At 37.6% G+C, this 18,695-nt stretch overlaps 1 long non-coding RNA gene across 7 annotated transcripts in view; it reads right to left on the bottom strand.

Annotated features, from left to right (window-relative positions):
* LOC129016111 (uncharacterized) overlaps positions 1 to 18,695 on the bottom strand; it is a 170,876-nt gene that overhangs the window by 54,069 nt on the left and 98,112 nt on the right. For 4 of the 7 annotated variants that reach the window (XR_008494728.1, XR_008494722.1, XR_010127221.1 and 1 more), the window contains one exon: positions 18,267 to 18,319. The exons of 2 other annotated variants lie outside the window; for them this stretch is intronic. This is a non-coding gene — a long non-coding RNA (uncharacterized LOC129016111). Of the gene's footprint in view, positions 1 to 12,236; positions 18,320 to 18,695 lie in introns of those variants that run through there. One more of the 7 variants, XR_008494726.2, reaches the window with a different exon arrangement.

Here is an 18,695-nt window from a genome sequence, read left to right as displayed (position 1 = left end):
GGGCTAGAATTTGAACTCTGAAGTCTTGTTACCAGTCTAATGTGATTTTTATCCAAATATGGTGAATTTAGAGAGCATTTAGAAAGACTTCAAGACTCCAAAATAATGAGTCTGTACCTATACATTGGCCAATATAAGATATTAAATGATTTAAACATTTTAAAATTGCCTACATGAATTTCAAAAAGTAGTGTTTATCTTTTATAGCTGAGTTTAAATTCAGGAAAATATGTCAAAAGAGCCTCATAAATATTTGTCAAGTATAAAATAATCTGTTTGAAAGAAGATATCATTCCCTTTATTACTAATGTAACAATGTGAATTTTATAGCTTTCAGAAATTATAAATGTTTCATTGGATCCTCACAAACAACACTATAAAAATAATAGCTAGTATTTATTGTTTACTATGTGCCAGACATTTTTCTGAGTATTTTATGTCTATTAACCTTGTCCTTCAAACCACGTTAGTTCCTATTATTATCCTCATAAATGAGGAAACCAAGGCCCAGAGAGTTAAAGTAACTTGCTTAAGGTCACACAGCCTTCCAGAAGCAGAACTGACATCATCCCTAGAGTGGATACCTTAGTCATAGCCACTTTGCTATAGTGCCTCTCAGGTGAGCAGGGCAAAGGTACAGATTGTTCTTTATCTTTCTCTTCCTCCTGCTGGAAGGTAGAGGACTGAAGACAGTCATTTTGTGTCTGGGTAGGGTCTTCAGTGGGGCCTTCTGAAGATTTTCCTTTGATTCTATGTTTTACATATTTTCTTTGCTCTCCATTGCAACCCTGTCTGAGCCACCTTGTTTGAGGTTGTGCTCTACTATGTATGCCATTTGCATATTTCTCTCAAGTTCCCTTTTCTGTTTCTTCTGTGTGTGTCCGGAAACTGGGTAGTGCATGGGTGCATCTCACAATCTTTGCCTGCTAAAGTACTTCTTGCAGAATAGGAATTTTTAGCCATTTTTGTACTGGGATACCCATCTGGATGACATTCTAATGCTTGATATACTTTCTTGGAAGCAGAGGTAAGATGCATGTGGATTACAGGCAATTCTCAGCACCTTAGGCTTTATTGTCCCTCCTTTCTCTCCAACACAAGAAATACAAGTGAATGTGAGTGAGGGAGTTATGGGTGCAGCTGTTCATCTATCCTTGTGCATAGGGAAAGTGAATCATCCTCACTACTTAGTGTTTTTAAAAAATAATCATTTACCTGTCTCATCCCTTACAATAGATTGTGTACCCTGTCTCTATAGTGTGCTTGGTTACAAACTGCTGCTTTGGAAAGACCTGTTAATTATGAAGTAAGATGGTTAGGTTTGGTGATTGCTAAGATTGCTTTTAGCTTTAACATTCTATGATTTCCTCACATTGTGCCAGAAGGTCCCACATCATTGTGGTAGTGGACAACTAGGTCGCTTCTGAGAGACCTAGCATTGTGGGTTGAATTGTGTCCCCCTACCCCAACAAAATATGTTCAAATCCTTACCACTGGTACCTGTGAATGTAATCTTACTTAGAAATAGTGTTTTTCAGATGTAATCAAGTTAAGATGCGGTCATACTGGATTATGGTAGACCTTAATTCAATGACCAGTATCCTTATAAAAAGAGGGAAATTTGGACAGACACAAAGAGGGCACCATGTGACAATGGGGGCAGAGATTACAGTGATGCACCTGCAAGTCAAGGAACACCAAGAATTGCCAGCAACCACTAGAAGCTAGGAGAGAGGCATAGAGCAGATTCTGTCTCAGAACTTCTAGGAGGAGCCTCTTGATCTGCTGACCTCTTGACTTTGGACTTCCAGCTTCCAGAACTTCAAGACCATAGATTTCTGTTGCTTTAAGCCACCCATTGTGTGGTCATTTGTTATGGCAGCCCCAGGAAACTAATACACCTTGCAAACTTCGGGTTAGTTGATCCTCACCCATGTTTAAAGTTCTGTGTTCAGACACCCCTTTCATGTGCTCTGTACCAGGACGTGGCTCTCTAGCAGGCGTGTGCATGAAAACTCGAGCTCTGGAGCATCTTCTCCTGACTTCTCCCCATGGGAAGCCTCCAGTCTTTCTGATCTTTCTGAGGCACTTGCTTCTCAGTTTTCCTCATAGTTGATTCCCATGGATTCTCATGACCAGCTCCTACTGTGGTCCTTCTGTGGGAATTATTTCAAACCTAGACTGGACTGAGGAGAGATTTAGGAAACAATTCCTGACTCCCTTTAGCTGATGTAATTCTAATTTATAATTTTCATGTCAGAGTGATTACCATGAAATTCTTTAAAAGAAAGACATTATCCAACAGTCTCATGACAGTGTCATTTTATGCTGATGGGGTAATTTGTCCCTTTAGAAACAATTATTTCTTGAATAATTACTTTGGGTACCAAGTGACAGGCTCAGACTATTTTGGGACTCTGTGGCCTTGTCTCATGACATGCATTTACCTTGAGGATAAGGCGTGTGGCAGGTATTGCCTGTGACTCATTGCTCTTCTGCAGATTGCTGCACTGTTCCTGTCTTCAGCAGATAGCAGCATTTGACGATGATGGCTTGGAAGAATTGCTGCCGATATGATTCTTATGTAAGACTGGCATAGAGGAATGTCCTCGTTCCTTACTAAGCATCTTTTTGCTCAAACCAGATTTTTTTTTTTTTTTTTTGGTTGACAGCCCAGGAAATTCACTAGATGTGGGGAAATATGAGTTAGCCAAGTATTACATTTGATCATTTTATGTAAGGCTTCCAACTTGAAGCTGCCTCACTTAAATTAATAAGGGTTAAAATAAAGTTATCTTTATTTATGATTCTGAAGATACAATTTTAACAAACTATATATTGATTTGTACTAAAAGGAGTAAAGAGGCATGGATTATTTAAATCTATGTTAAAATATTTATGAAAACTTTCAAAATCTACAAAACCCAGTGCATTTTCAGGGTGACAATAAGTGCACTAAAATAACATTCAATCTTCTTGATTCCACACTCCATCTTATTCCCACCTTCTCCTAGACAGACCTACATTAAGAGTCTATTGTGTATCCCATCTCGCTTTTGGTGGCCTCTGTTCTAATGCCAAATTTTCCACGGATTCTCTGTTTCAAAACCCATAGCTAATCCCTGACAGCCAGGTTTTCAATGTTTAAGAGCTGGAAATACTATTTTAGTAATATTGCATTTTGAATATCCAAAGTTCTATGAAGACAAGGATGATATGCCCCATGCTTACTGTGCTGAACGAAGGTGCAAATGTTCCTCTTTACCAAAGCAGTCATTTGGCTGCATAGTGACATTTTGGTTCAACAACAGACTGCTTATAAGGTGGTGGTCCTATAAGATTACAGTAGAGCTGAAAAATTTTTCTCACCGAGTGACATCTTGATGATCCCAATACTGTGTAAGCCTAGGCTAATGTACGTGTCTGTGTCTTAGTTTTTAACAAAAAAGCTTTAAAAGTAACAAATAAAAATTAAAAAGTTCCAAATATAGAAAAAAACCTCATAGAATGAGAATATAAAGAAAATATTTTTGTACCACTGACAATGGGTTTGTGTTTTAAGCTAAGTGTTATTACAACAGAGTCAAAAAGTTAAAAAATTTTAAATGTTTATAAAATAAAGTTATAGTAAGCTAAGTTTAATTTATTGAAGAAAGATTTTTTAAAATAAATTGAGTGTAGCCTAACTATACTGTTTCATAAAGTCTACAGTAGTATACAGTAATGTCCTAGGCCTTCACATTCACTCACTACTCACTCACTTACCCAGAGCAACTTCCTGCAAGCTCCATTCACAGTCAGTGCCCTATACAGGTGTGCCACTTTTAATCCTTTACACTGTATTTTATTATACCTTTTATGTGTTTAGATATGTTTAGGTACACAAATACTTATCATTGTGTTACAGTTGCCTGCAGTAACTGTATGGTAACAGACCATCTAGACTAGGTGTGTAGTGGGCTATATATACCCTTTGGGCTTGTGAAAATGCACTCTATGATGTTCACACAATGATGAAATGGCCTAACAATGCATTTCTCAGAACATATCCTTGTCATTAAGTGGCACATGACTATAATTCTTATTTCCAGTTTATATGAAAAAATTAACATTCAGGTAGGGTTAAATTAATTGCTCTCAAATATATAAAACAGCAGCAAAACAGGAAGATTGTTCTGTTCCAAAGGCTCCTGACTTCATATCAAGAGTTGATAGTTTGAGAACTAACTCTTAAAAGAAAAAAATTTTGGCCGAAATATTAGAATGTAATGCAATCCTACTAATTAATGAGTTTTATTTATTTTGGCAAATACACAATTTAATTACTTTACTAGCTGTTAGCTGCAAACTGCTTAGCTCCTTTGGAGTTTTTCAAATGTGCAGAAAACCTCAGGCAGAAGAGCCCAAAGCAAAACACCCCGCTTTTTCCAGACGTCATTTTCCCAGCTGTCAGAATGTGATAAAAGGCTTGGGTTTAAAAACTTGACCTAAGACTTACCTGGGTCTTGCCCAGCAGAAATATGGGTTTCATTAAATTAGCAACAGATCTGAAAGCCATAATGAAAAAGCAAGCTAATTCCCAAAGTCGGTGTTTTGTCCCCATAACCTGCAGGTGTCTGAGGACCATAGAAATCAGCTTAATGTAATTTTTCCATTTTTCTCTGCTCAGGTTCTAAGATGGAAACTGCTGGTTTCATTTGTCTGGAGATTTCATCTTTCAGAGCTGTCAAGGATTTTAGTGGCTACAAGGAGAGAACTCTGATGATAAAGTTTATTGATTCATGACTGCATTCATATAAAACACTAAATGGAATTTTCAATGGCAAGAAACATGTTTTGTACATTCAATAAATGAGAATCTGTGTATTATGAAAATGATAACACTTAGTATGATAATTTTCAGTTTATAGAGTGTTTTATTTAATTCTGACAATAATCCTGTAAGGTAGCTGAGTTGTTGAGTTATAGTAGCACTCAACGTATACCCTCTAACCCCTGCCACAAACACACAAATGTATGTTCAGTTTTCTTTCATATACAAAATATCCCATTTCCCCAAACTGTTACCCCATCTCATACTTTGTTCACTTCTAAAATTCCTGGAAAGGTGGAATGTTCCCATAACTGTCTTCAACTCATCACTACCACTCCATGAGATCTGGTCTAATCTTTGCCATTATAGAAAATCTCACTTAGTTATTAATAACTTCCTTGTTGCCAAATCTGGTGGTTTCCTCTATATGTATCATTCAAAGTTCTTGGTAGTTTTTCATTCTATTGATCAGCTCCTTCTTTTCCCTATTTAGTTTTTCTTTTAAGTGTTCCTTACCACGGCTTCTGTGACAATGCAGCTTTCTTCCCAGTACCATGGCCATTCTCTCTCCGATATCTTTGTTAGCTCCTCCTTCCTTTCTTCTGGAAAATATATACAGGGCCTTGGGGGTGGGGTGAGGGGCTGGAGCAATAATTTCAGCTCTTTCTCTTCATCTTCCTCTCCCACGTTCTACAACAGCTATTCATTTTCTACCCTGTCCTCTTCCCACTCAGTTGATGACTTTTTTTCAGGTCTACAGGATGTGAATCTCATGGCTTTCTGTCCACAAGAAATTGCACTCCAAATACATACCCTCTTATCTCCTCTCTTCCAGTTTATGAGGAAGAGGTGTGTCTTTTCCTGTTCAAGACCAAATCTTGTTCATGATCCTATCCCCTTCTGCCCTTTCTGGGAATAGAACCTTGTTCCATTGGGTATTTCCTCTCTATAAGATATTTTTAACCTATCCTTGTTAGTTTGTTGTTTGTTTGGAGCCTGTATACATACTCAGGTCTCTCCAATTCTTAAAAGTGATTGCCTTCACTTAGTGTTCTCTGTAAACACTATCCTATCGTTTTCTCTTTCAGCAAGGCCAAGCTTTGGCAAGGAAGAGTCTACAGATGCTCTATTTCCCCTCCTTTAACTCTTTCTTTAATTCAGCCTTTAATGCCAGCCAAGGGGCATCTAATTGCCTCACATCAGCAAGGTTGCTTAATTTCTCAGCAGGAATTGATGCTGCCTTCTACACCCATTTTTGTTTTAGAGACTTTGCACCTGTGGTTTCCATTAGCCACTCTCTCCTGGTTTCTGATTCTTTTTGCTTTGTTTCCATTTGGGCTCTCCTCCTTTCTCATTCACCAAATTGTTGTTCTTTTCCTGCTTCTTTACCCCCTCATCTTCTGTTTTCCCCTCCTCTACCATTTTTCTCTTTCCCCATTGATTCTTTCCATTCGACTGCAATTTTGAACCTCATTTGTACACCATGATATAAATGACAGATGTTGTTCACCTGCCAGACACTTCTGTAGGAGTATCATTGGCCTTAACATCGTTGGCCTTAACGTCTTCTTTCTTGCTCATTCAGTAACAAGTATGAGAAGGCAGGTGAGTGAGAATGGTTATTGAATCAGTTTTCGTTTCTGAAAATAGTAAATAACTTGGAAACTTCAGTACTTTCGCCTTTATTAGAGACAGATTACTGGAGACACACCACACAATTGATTGGAGTACCTTAGTGTTTTATGACAACATGGTTGGGAAAGGCTGATATCTTAGGTCCAAAGCAATTATTAAGTTGATTTGGATTTAATGGTGATTTTATAGTTATTTTTCCTGGAGAATTTTCAACCAAAAAATTTAATTCTTTTGATCCCCCTAGACTCATTCATTTATCTGTTTACCATTTTATCTTACAAATAGGTAAAATTCTTATTCTATAAATATGCTGGTTTGGAGGATGCTGTTCTCAAGTTTCTAGAATTAAGGAATGAAAAAATCATTTGTCTGGGTCTTTATGGTTATATACAAGAGTCTTATATTACAAAAAATAGCTTCTTCATAATATAAGAATTATAATGAGAACAAAGATATTGTCATTCATGTATTAAAGAAACCCATCCAAGGATAAAGTCCCTGGGAAAGTAAGTTTCTGGAAGCTGGAGAGAATGAACTGAAAAGAATGCCACACATACCTTGAGATACTCTGTTAAGCTATGTTATCTTGAAACACGGACAGGAAAAGATTAGAGATTTATGTGAATCAGGACAGCTTAAGTCTTGAAATATTACCTGTCTAGAAGACATCTTCTCACAGTGGTTTTTAGAGTAACTTTGAATTTCATGACCTCAGTGAGTATAAAATTTGAATGGAGAGAAAATACTGTTCTCTAGAGGTTGAAAACACACACATTCTTTCTTATTATTTTTATAATCATTTGAAGCAAATACTTCAGTCATGATGAACTATTAAATCTGGTTTTCCTTTATTTTTAAGGCTCAGAAGGCCAAAGTTTAAACTAGAAGTTGACATTGAGCTGGCTCATATTTACAATTACTATCTATTTTCCCCTCTAGTGGTCCCTATCTACTTCTATTTTTAGTTTACTTCAGCAAAACTGCTGCAACTCTGATAGCAAACATACCGCTTTATCCCAGCAACATGGATTAGAAGCTTTTTAAAAAGCAGGAACCGTGGTGTATACTTCTATCCTTCAAGTGTTTTGCATACGATTGATGTGTAACAAATAATTTTGAGTTTTTGTCTCATCAATAAGTAAAACATTTATAGAAAATAGAGATGTTATTTTTTGTAAAGAAAAATAATTTATTTTCTTATTAACTAGAGACAATTTCTATCAACAGTCTAGTATAAACCAGAGATTGGCAAGCGTTTTCTTTCAATGGACAAATAATAAATATTTGAGGCTGTGTGGAAACTGCAGTCTCTGTCTCAACCACTCAAGTCGGCTGTTGGGGCATGAAAGCAGCCACAGAAGACAGGAGATGATTAGAAACTGTGTGTGTGGCTGTGTGTCACCAATAAAGCTGAGTTTACAAAATAGGCAGGTTAGGGTCTGCCTGTAAGCTGTAGTTTGCTGATTCCTGCAATACACTTTAACACCCACCCCCGCCCCCGACACACATATATGTAGTGGTTTTAAAGAATGACATCATTGTATTATATTGTAAAGATAATTTAAAACTTTGAAACAGGCTACAGAGATTACTAGATATTCCTTCCAGTAGACTCTGGGTATTGTCTGTCCTAAACAACATGGATTTTCAATTGCCCCAAAGGGGACAAAAATTCGATCGGAGGGGCAGAAAAGAATCACAGCAATTATAATGGTTTGTGGCCCTCCAAAGTTCCACTCTACCCAACAAAATCCTTATATCTTAGTGTTTAATTTTGAGGGCACCACGTAGGGGAGATTAGGTTAAGATATCTGAAAAGAATCTTCTTAGGCAGGCAATAATGAAAAAAACATTGAGAATCACTGCTACAGGGATGTGGACTTTGTCTTCCATCAGGTTATTTTTCAATTCTGTAATTTGTGAATTACTGACAAATTATTGCAAATGCAAGTACTTCTTGTCTCTAGACTTTCAAATGACTTCTGTCTGTTGGAAAGACAATCTCTCTCTTCATCCCCAGGAAAAAGCCAGTTTTGTGCTCATTTGTAAATTTATTTCAACATTCATTTGCTCCATGTAAATTTCCAGTTCACTTATTTCTCCTTTGAATTGGTTGTAACAACTGCTTGTTTCCCTCATTTAATAACTAATAATGAGTTACACAGAAATTTTGACCTATGTTTATTTTCTATCTGTATAAGCCTCATGGTTTTACCCACTTTAAAAATATGACGATTTCCACTGGTTTATAACAGTTCTTTTTTACTTGAAAATACAACAAAAATCTTCCCATGTCATTATGGATTTTAAAGATTATAAATATTCCATTAAATGAATATACCACATTTTTAAAAATTTATCTTTTGTTGTTGGAAAACAATGAATCATTTTTTAATGAACAAGAGTAAATAGCTCTCTTAACACACAAAATACGGGAAGTCATAAAATGTGTCAAAAGCCTGTTACTTAATTTTTTTTGGCATAGTGCTTGTTTGCTTTCAGTTCCACGTTGACTTTTTCGAGAACATGGGCCAGTGGACATAAAGGCCAATGCTATTTTCATAGCTCTGTTTGTTGACAGAAGGTTACATGTGTTGCTTCTGTGAATCTACAGATCATTTTGGGAAAGCACTAAGCCCCGGCCTCAGCAGAGGTACACAGGAGGTTTAGGACATTGAGTACGCTTTGTTACTTTACTTGGCTCCAGGTGCCTGGTTGAGATTCTGGTTGGCTTGCAATTAATTGCAGGAACATGGAATGTCTACCGTTTGTCTAAGCCTTCCATTTTCCTTGCCAGCTCCCCGCTTCTCTTTACCTGCTCAAGTGCACTGCTGATTACTTCCAGCCCTTAATATCAATGTTTCATATTCTTTAAGCCAAAATTTTAGAAATGAATATTCTCACCTTTCATATGCCCTGATAATTCTGTGTAACTCTGTTGGTAATCCCGCCTCTCTGATCTTTTCTCTCAGCATTTCCTGTTCTTTACGATTGCCAAGTGAGTAACTTTGGGTTGCAAGTGCCCATTCTTAGAATAATTTTTTTTTCTTTTATTATTATTATTATTATACTTTAGGTTTTATGGTACATGTGCGCAATGTGCAGGTAAGTTACATATGTATACATGTGCCATGCTGGTGCGCTGCACCCACCAACTCGTCATCTAGCATTAGGTATATCTCCCAGTGCTATCCCTCCCCCCTCCCCCCACCCCACAACAGTCCCCGAAGTGTGATGTTCCCCTTCCTGTGTCCATGTGTTCTCATTGTTCAATTCCCACCCATGAGTGAGAATATGCAGTGTTTGGTTTTTTGTTCTTGCGATAGTTTACTGAGAATGATGATTTCCAATTTCATCCATGTCCCTACAAAGGACGTGAACTCATCATTTTTTATGGCTGCATAGTATTCCATGGTGTATATGTGCCACATTTTCTTAATCCAGTCTATCATTGTTGGACATTTGGGTTGGTTCCAAGTCTTTGCTATTGTGAATAATGCAGCAATAAACATACGTGTGCATGTGTCTTTATAGCAGCATGATTTATAGTTCTTTGGGTATATACCCAGTAATGGGATGGCTGGGTCGAATGGAATTTCTAGTTCTAGATCCCTGAGGAATCGCCACACTGACTTCCACAAGGGTTGAACTAGTTTACAGTCCCACCAACAGTGTAAAAGTGTTCCTATTTCTCCACATCCTCTCCAGCACCTGTTGTTTCCTGACTTTTTAATGATTGCCATTCTAACTGGTGTGAGATGGTATCTCATTGTGGTTTTGATTTGCATTTCTCTGATGGCCAGTGATGGTGAGCATTTTTTCATGTGTTTTTTGGCTGCATAAATGTCTTCTTTTGAGAAGTGTCTGTTCATGTCCTTCGCCCACTTTTTGATGGGGTTGTTTGATTTTTTCTTGTAAATTTGTTGGAGTTCATTGTAGATTCTGGATATTAGCCCTTTGTCAGATGAGTAGGTTGCGAAAATTTTCTCCCATTTTGTAGGTTGCCTGTTCACTCTGATGGTAGTTTCTTTTGCTGTGTAGAAGCTCTTTAGTTTAATTAGATCCCATTTGTCAATTTTGGCTTTTGTTGCCATTGCTTTTGGTGTTTTAGACATGAAGTCCTTGCCCATGCCTATGTCCTGAATGGTAATGCCTAGGTTTTCTTCTAGGGTTTTTATGGTTTTAGGTCTAACATTTAAGTCTTTAATCCATCTTGAATTGATTTTTGTATATGGTGTAAGGAAGGGATCCAGTTTCAGCTTTCTACATATGGCTAGCCAGTTTTCCCAGCACCATTTATTAAATAGGGAATCCTTTCCCCATTTCTTGTTTTTGTCAGGTTTGTCAAAGATCAGATAGTTGTAGATATGTGGCATTATTTCTGACGGCTCTGTTCTGTTCCATTGATCTATATCTCTGTTTTGGTACCAGCACCATGCTGTTTTGGTTACTGTAGCCTTGTAGTATAGTTTGAAGTCAGGTAGTGTGATGCCTCCAACTTTGTTCTTTTGGCTTAGGATTGACTTGGCGATGCGGGCTCTTTTTTGGTTCCATATGAACTTTAAAGTAGTTTTTTCCAATTCTGTGAAGAAAGTCATTGGTAGCTTGATGGGGATGGCATTGAATCTGTAAATTACCTTGGGAAGGATGGCCATTTTCATGATATTGATTCTTCCTACCCATGAGCATGGAATGTTCTTCCATTTGTTTGTATCCTCTTTTATTTCCTTGAGCAGTGGTTTGTAGTTCTCCTTGAAGAGGTCTTTCACATCCCTTGTAAGTTGGATTCCTAGGTATTTTATTCTCTTTGAAGCAATTGTGAATGGGAGTTCACTCATGATTTGGCTCTCTGTTTGTCTGTTATTGATGTATAAGAATGCTTGTGACTTTTGCACATTGATTTTGTATCCTGAGACTTTGCTGAAGTTGCTTATCAGCTTAAGGAGATTTTGGGCTGAGACAATGGGGTTTTCTAGATATACTATCATGTCATCTGCAAACAGGGACAATTTGACTTCCTCTTTTCCTAATTGAATACCCTTGATTTCCTTCTCCTGCCTAATTGCCCTGGCCAGGACTTCCAACACTATGTTGAATAGAAGTGGTGAGAGAGGGCATCCCTGTCTTGTGCCAGTTTTCAAAGGGAATGCTTCCAGTTTTTGCCCGTTCAGTATGATATTGGCTGTGGGTTTGTCATAAATAGCTCTTATTATTTTGAGATACGTCCCATCAATTCCTAATTTATTGAGAGTTTTTAGCATGAAGGGTTGTTGAATTTTGTCAAAGGCCTTTTCTGCATCTATTGAGATAATCATGTGGTTTTTGTCTTTGGTTCTGTTTATATGCTGGATTACATTTATTGATTTGCGTATATTGAACCAGCCTTGCATCCCAGGGATGAAGCCCACTTGATCATGGTGGATAAGCTTTTTGATGTGCTGCTGGATTCTGTTTGCCAGTATTTTATTGAGGATTTTTGCATCAATGTTCATCAAGGATATTGGTCTAAAATTCTCTTTTTTGGTTGTGTCTCTGCCAGGCTTTGGTATCAGGATGATGCTGGCCTCATAAAATGAGTTAGGGAGGATTCCCTCTTTTTCTATTGATTGGAATAGTTTCAGAAGGAATGGTACCAGCTCCTCCTTGTACCTCTGGTAGAATTCAGCTGTGAACCCATCTGGTCCTGGACTTTTTTTGGTTGGTAAGCTATTGATTATTGCCACAATTTCAGCTCCTGTTATTGGTCTATTCAGAGATTCAACTTCTTCTTGGTTTAGTCTTGGGAGGGTGTATGTGTTGAGGAATTCATCCATTTCTTCTAGATTTTCTAGTTTATTTGCATAGAGGTGTTTGTAATATTCTCTGATGGTAGTTTGTATTTCTGTGGGATCGGTGGTGATATCCCCTTTATCATTTTTTATTGCATCTATTTGATTCTTCTCTCTTTTTTTCTTTATTAATCTTGCTAGCGGTCTATCAATTTTGTTGATCCTTTCAAAAAACCAGCTCCTGGATTCATTGATTTTTTGAAGGGTTTTTTGTGTCTCTATTTCCTTCAGTTCTGCTCTGATTTTAGTTATTTCTTGCCTTCTGCTAGCTTTTGAATGTGTTTGCTCTTGCTTTTCTAGTTCTTTTAATTGTGACATTAGGGTGTCAATTTTGGATCTTTCCTGCTTTCTCTTGTGGGCATTTAGTGCTATAAATTTCCCTCTACACACTGCTTTGAATGCATCCCAGAGATTCTGGAGAATAATTTTTTAAAGTCTTTTTTTTTTTTTTAGGAAACCATATAAGTAAACATTTTATGCATGGGGAGGAAGGCAAAAGATACAATAAAATAAATGCTTCAAAGCATTTATTTTATATAACTTATAACTTTATTTTATATAACTTATAAATATTAGTTATAAGACCAGAGTAATGAGATGTAAATGGCTTCACCCAGTCTCCTGTAAGACAAGCCCGTTGTTACAAATCTGCAATGGTGGTGCTTCCACTATATTATTCTTTCTCCTTCTGTTGCCAAAAATATCAAATATAACACTTTCAAGATCAACCAGTACTTTATTAAATGATCCTAAATTAAATGCAGAAGCAAGAAAACTGATTCAGATCTTCTGGTTTTCAAAAGAGCATTCCAAATTTTAACTTTTGGTAAAATCTATTTAACATTTAGGGAAGTAATCCTTTGGTAAGTGTCTGCAATTCCTTTAGTATTCTCTCTGCCTACAACAGCATTTAAATTATATATATAAATTGTATAGAGAATGAAAAAAATTCATACCTTAATTCATTTATACATAAGAATCAAAGAAAGCTAAATTAAAGTAAAAAATGAGTTAATTGATAAAAAATAATTTTAAAATGCCAATGTTTAATTTTGATGAGTCCAGTAAAATCAAACCTTTTTGTGTAAATTGGTAAAAATTCATTCTGAAAGATATTTAGGAACATAGATCAGGAACCATTAAAGTGTTTATACTCTTTCTTATTAATCCACTTCTGGACACTTAGCCTAAAACAATATTCTAAATGTTGAAAAATTGTGTAAAGGTATTACTAGCAGCAGTGTTACTTAAAAACAGGAAAGAATTAGAAACAACCTAAATATCCAATTTATTATCCAGGTAATACATTGGTAACAACTAGGTAAAACAGTTTGGTCAGTCTGTGGAATCTGTGGAATATTATGCAACCATTCAAATAATGATTATAAAGATGATGTAACATCATCATATGCTTGCCGAGTAATAAATTTACATTTGAGTATACAATAAAATGAAATACTTATGATTTATATTATAAGATAAATATAGCATAAAGATGAAGAAAACACATAAAATCCAGATGTATTTTGGTGGTGGAATAGTTTTAAAAATTGCTTCTTTTTTTTTCAAAATTTTCTATTAATCTCCGTGTATTAATTGTATAATGAGGGGAAAAAATCTCCAAGCTTTCCTAGTAGTTTTTGCTGCTACAAGACCTGTCACTTTCTTTTTCTTCCCCCTTCCTTTCTCCCTTCCTTTCCTCTTTTCTTTTTTCTTTTTCTTTTTTAAGCTTATACTTTTACTTCCAGTAGAACTAAGTTTTCAGAAACTAGTTTTGTTTCTGGTATAAATTTTAATCAACTCTATCACTTGAATCCTCAATAGTTCTCAGTAAGAGAAATATGACACATTTATTTGACATTTAAGTATAATGCCATAGCCTCTCCATTCATTGTGAACCTGTACAGTTAAAAATTTGAAGACATCATGGCTTTTAAGGTTAATGATTAAGATTGCGGGTGCATGGCCAGCCTTGGTTTCCAAGGGAAACACTTCCTTTCTCTGGGTGTGTTACAATGTGGGATGGAGAACAGAGATTTAGAGAGATTGCCATAGAGATGTGAATTATCTTTGACTCTGGCAAGGCTATTGGGACTCTCTTATGTATTTGGCAAGAATTTTGGAAGAGGAATGGTTTCTTGGCTCTGCTGGGGCCTCACCTTGAGACTCGGTAGCCCTCTGGCTTTCACATAGCTGGGTGGGGAGCTGAGCCAGCTCCAGTTGAATAGGAGCTAGGAGCTCACATCAGATGTGGGCAGGCATGAGCCCAAGTCCTGGGGAAGGGATAAGGGAGATGTGAGGTTGGTGAAAGGTGGGCATATTGGAGAGGGTGGGATGCTAGGAGGGTATAGAGCAGAGCTGAGAACAAAGGCAAGGCCAGGGTAGAACCAAGATCCAGGGATGGAGCTTGTTCATGGAACTGAAGGTTGGATACAGACTTGAGCATAAAGCCTCATTAAAGAAAGCAAAGGCAAGAAACAGGAGCCAGGGGATGAAGCTGGGCTGAAGTTAATGGGAAGTCCGGTTTTGTAAACAGGAACAAGGGAAGGGCAGTGCCCAGGTGGAATTATGGGGGATGCTCTTTTCAACTGTAGCTACCTGTTATTACTGCTCACACTCTCCAGGTGCAGAGGAGTCCATATCCAGAGTACCCTAAAGGAATTCAGTAGCTTCTGACCAAATGTCAGATGGATTCCTGGATAAACATCCTTGTCAAGACAGCACTACTGCTCTAGTATTTGTAGCCTGGACCAAGGAGTCTCCTGACTGCCATGAGGCCCTTCTCCCAAGAACTCTGGCTTAATGAGATCACAAGTTCTCTGATGTAGCTGCCCAGATAAGTGGTACAAAGTTCAAGTGCTTCTAATGCTATCATTTGTCATGTCTAACATGGATAGATTATCTAATCTTGACAGGTGGTTTTTAATTTGGGGGGGATATCTGTACATATATGTACACACATGTATATTCCTCGTTTGTAAATATTTATAGTGTATAATTTATATCTATATAAATACTATCTATCCACGTACACACGTACATATATATATTACTTATCATTTGCTTTTAAAATTTTTCCTTTAAAATGTTACAGCCTCTGAGTTAAAATCATTTTGATAACATTTGTATTTTATACATTTTTTCAGCTTGTGACTAAATTTACCACATACTACAACATGCCATGTCTCATGGAAAGTTTTCAAGGATGCTGCCATTCTGTGGGTCTTCCTAATACTGGGCTGACTTGTCAGTGACAGAACAAGTAAGGGCTCTAACAATGCGGGAAGCCAAACAGCTGTGTGTCTCCTGCAGCCCGTGGGCCTTGGTGAGTGTGTCCCCTACACATAACTCACTCCTTGGGCTTTTGCTGTACACCCTCTCTGCCACCAAACAGCTACTGAGTTTCTGAGTCATAGGCTAAAACTTTCTGCCATAGTTGCCTTTTGATATTGTTTGGCTCTGTGTCCCCACCCAAATCTCATGTTGAATTGTAATCCCCAGTGTTGGGGAAGGGCCTGATGGCAGGTGATTCTATCATGGGGGCAGATTTCCCCCTTGCTGTTCTTGTGATAGTGAGTTCTCATGAGATCTGATGGTTTAAAAGTGCATGGCACTTCCCCCTTCACTCTCTGTCTCTCCTGCTTCACCATGTAAGACGTGCTTGCTATCCTTTTGCCTTCCACCATGACTGTACGTATCCTGAGACCTCTCAGCCATGCTTCCTGTACAGCTTGTGGAACTGTGAGTCAATTAAACCTATTTTCTTCATAAATTACCCAGTCTCAGCTAGTTCTTTATAGTAGTGTGAGAACGGACTAATACACGTTTTAAGCCATTGGTTTATATTTCATTTATGGAGAATTCTGTAAATTAAGATGATGTAGCCATGAGTTATAGAATTGTTACCAAAAAAGGGTCCTGATCCAGACCCCAAGGAGGGTTCTTGGATCTCATGCAAGCAAGAATTCAGGGTGAGTCTATAGAGTAAACTGAAAGCAAGTTTATGAAGAAAGTGGAGGAATAAAAGAATGGCTACTCCATAGACAGGGTAGCCCTGAGGGCTGCTGTGCCCATTTTTATGGTTATTTCTTGATGATATGCTAAACAAGGAGTGGATTATTCATGCCTCCCCTTTTTAGGCCATATACTGTAACTTCCAGACTTTGCCATGGCATTTGTAAACTGTGATGGCGCTGGTGGGAGTGTAGCTGTGAGGAGGACCAGAGGTCACTCTCATCACCATCTTGATTTTGGTAGGTTTTAGCCAGCTTCTTTACTGCAACTGTTGTATTAGCAAGGTCTTCTGACCTGTAACTTGTGCCAACCTCCTATCTCATCCTGTGACTTAGAGTGCCGAACCATCTGGGAATGCGGCTGCCCCCTAGGTCTTAGTCTTAATTTACCGAGCTCCTATTCAAGATGGAGTTGCTCTGGTTCAAATGCCTGTGACATTTCCATATAGATTTGTTTTGAGTCCTGGCTCCATTGTCTGCTAGCTGAGTGACATTTTGCCAATGACATTACCCCATTGCACCTCAGTTTCCTTATTTGAAAAATAGGAATAATGGTGCTGATCTATTAAAATTAAGATTATTTGAGGAATAAATAAAGTAACACTTGAAAAAAATGCTTAGGACATAATAGTAGCATAATAAATGATATTATTTTGATGGGGTTGGTTGCCCAATAAGAAGAAATGTGGGAACACTCATAAAAAGAATAACTGCTATTTAAAAGTGTGTTTCTGGTGCTGGAGATACCAGATCAGCTTGACTCAGATCCTTTTCTGGGGAGAATATTTGGCTCTTTTCAGAAATGTGAATGTATATTAACAGGCGTGCCTATTTATGTAGCAATATAAAAATACTCATGTAAACAAATGCTTAACAAACAAAAAGAATGTGTGACTGAATATGAAAGAATCAAATACGATCCATGCTATAGGAAAATATGGCATAAAGGTGAAGAAAGTACATGAAATAAAGATGAATTATGGCAGCAGAATAAGATTTTATTTGGCCAGACAAAGGCAGCCCCTCTATGCCCTTGGTATATGAGGTTGCTCGTTGGTGCGTGTAGGGTGGGGAGAGTGAAAGCGTATTTCCACAAGGTGCTAAGAAGCTTATGGGAATAAAAGTGATTGAGATCTTAATTTCTTCCCTTTTGAGGTTTAATGTTGTTAGAACATCTCTGATGGACTGAGGCAGTCCTAGCTGAAGTTAGTTAGGAAAGAAGATCAGATCTCTCCCATCCAGGAAGAAACTCATTGTGGGAAATGGGACAACTAGGCTGTGCCACATGTCACAAACAAGGGCCTATGTGGTTATAGCAGAAGGCTGGTTCAGGGTTGCTCACTCACCCTTTCAAAAATTCTACAATGTAGGACTTAGTATTGACCTCATTTTCCCAGCTATAAAACTTAGGCTTAGAGGGGTTACGAAACTTGCCCAAAGTAAGGGTTAGAAGACAGCTAAGAGCTAGAACTCCAGCCCCATCTATCTCCAGAATCCTTATATCTCACTTCTATACTACACATGCTATCTGAGATCATTCTCTGGTCTTTCTCTCCTCAACATTCAGTTGACAAAATAAAGAAATGCATGGGGTGGGGGGAGGGGGGAGGGATAGCATTAGGAGATATACCTAATGTAAATGACGAGTTAATGGGTACAGCACACCAACATGGCACATGCATTCATATGTAACAAACCTGCACGTTGTGCACATGTACCCTAAAACTTAAAGTATAATTAAAAAAAAAAAGAAATGCAAATTGGGGCTAAGGATTAGGACACATGCTTCAGTGGGAAGGGGACTGGCAATTAGAGGAAGAGAACTTCAAGAGCTTTGAGGTTTCCCAGCCTCCTCCAGGAGGGTGATGGTTATGTGATGTAATCCACATTCTTGCCTGACTTCTGGAAATACAAAACAGTCATTTTCAAGATGATTGCCTAAGATTTAAAAATCATTCTGTGGCCATGTGTACATACATTTTTTTTTCCTTCAATGCAAACTTGATCTTTCCAGGCCTTAATAGTCTCCTCTGTAAAATAAGAGGGTTGTGCTAAATCATTGTTAGAATTCTTTTCATGCTCTAAGGTTTGTGAGTTCAGGAATTTATAAGCTTTTTCTGGTATTTAACCTTTGGCCTTAGTTTCTTTAGTACTATGATCAAAACTAATCTCCCCAACTTAAATTTTGTGTGACAGGTAAGGAAGCCAGGACAAAGGACTTAATGAAGGTTTTGAAGCAGGAAGTATAGCAGCAAAATGGTTTACAGCTATGTATGAAATAGAGTTGAAAGGAAAGAACTCAGGATCTCAGAATCCAGTGGGTATAGCCAAAAAGGTTGAAGCTCAGAAATGACTTTCAGAGGAATTACATAGAAAAATATATAAGATTTGGTTGTGCCCTTCATG

The sequence above is a fragment of the Pongo pygmaeus genome, chromosome 1 (assembly GCF_028885625.2).
Source record: "Pongo pygmaeus isolate AG05252 chromosome 1, NHGRI_mPonPyg2-v2.0_pri, whole genome shotgun sequence".
Classification (NCBI taxonomy): Eukaryota; Metazoa; Chordata; class Mammalia; order Primates; family Hominidae; genus Pongo; species Pongo pygmaeus.
The sequence above is the reverse complement of the archived record's forward strand: the minus strand, read 5'-3'. Positions and strand labels throughout refer to the sequence as shown.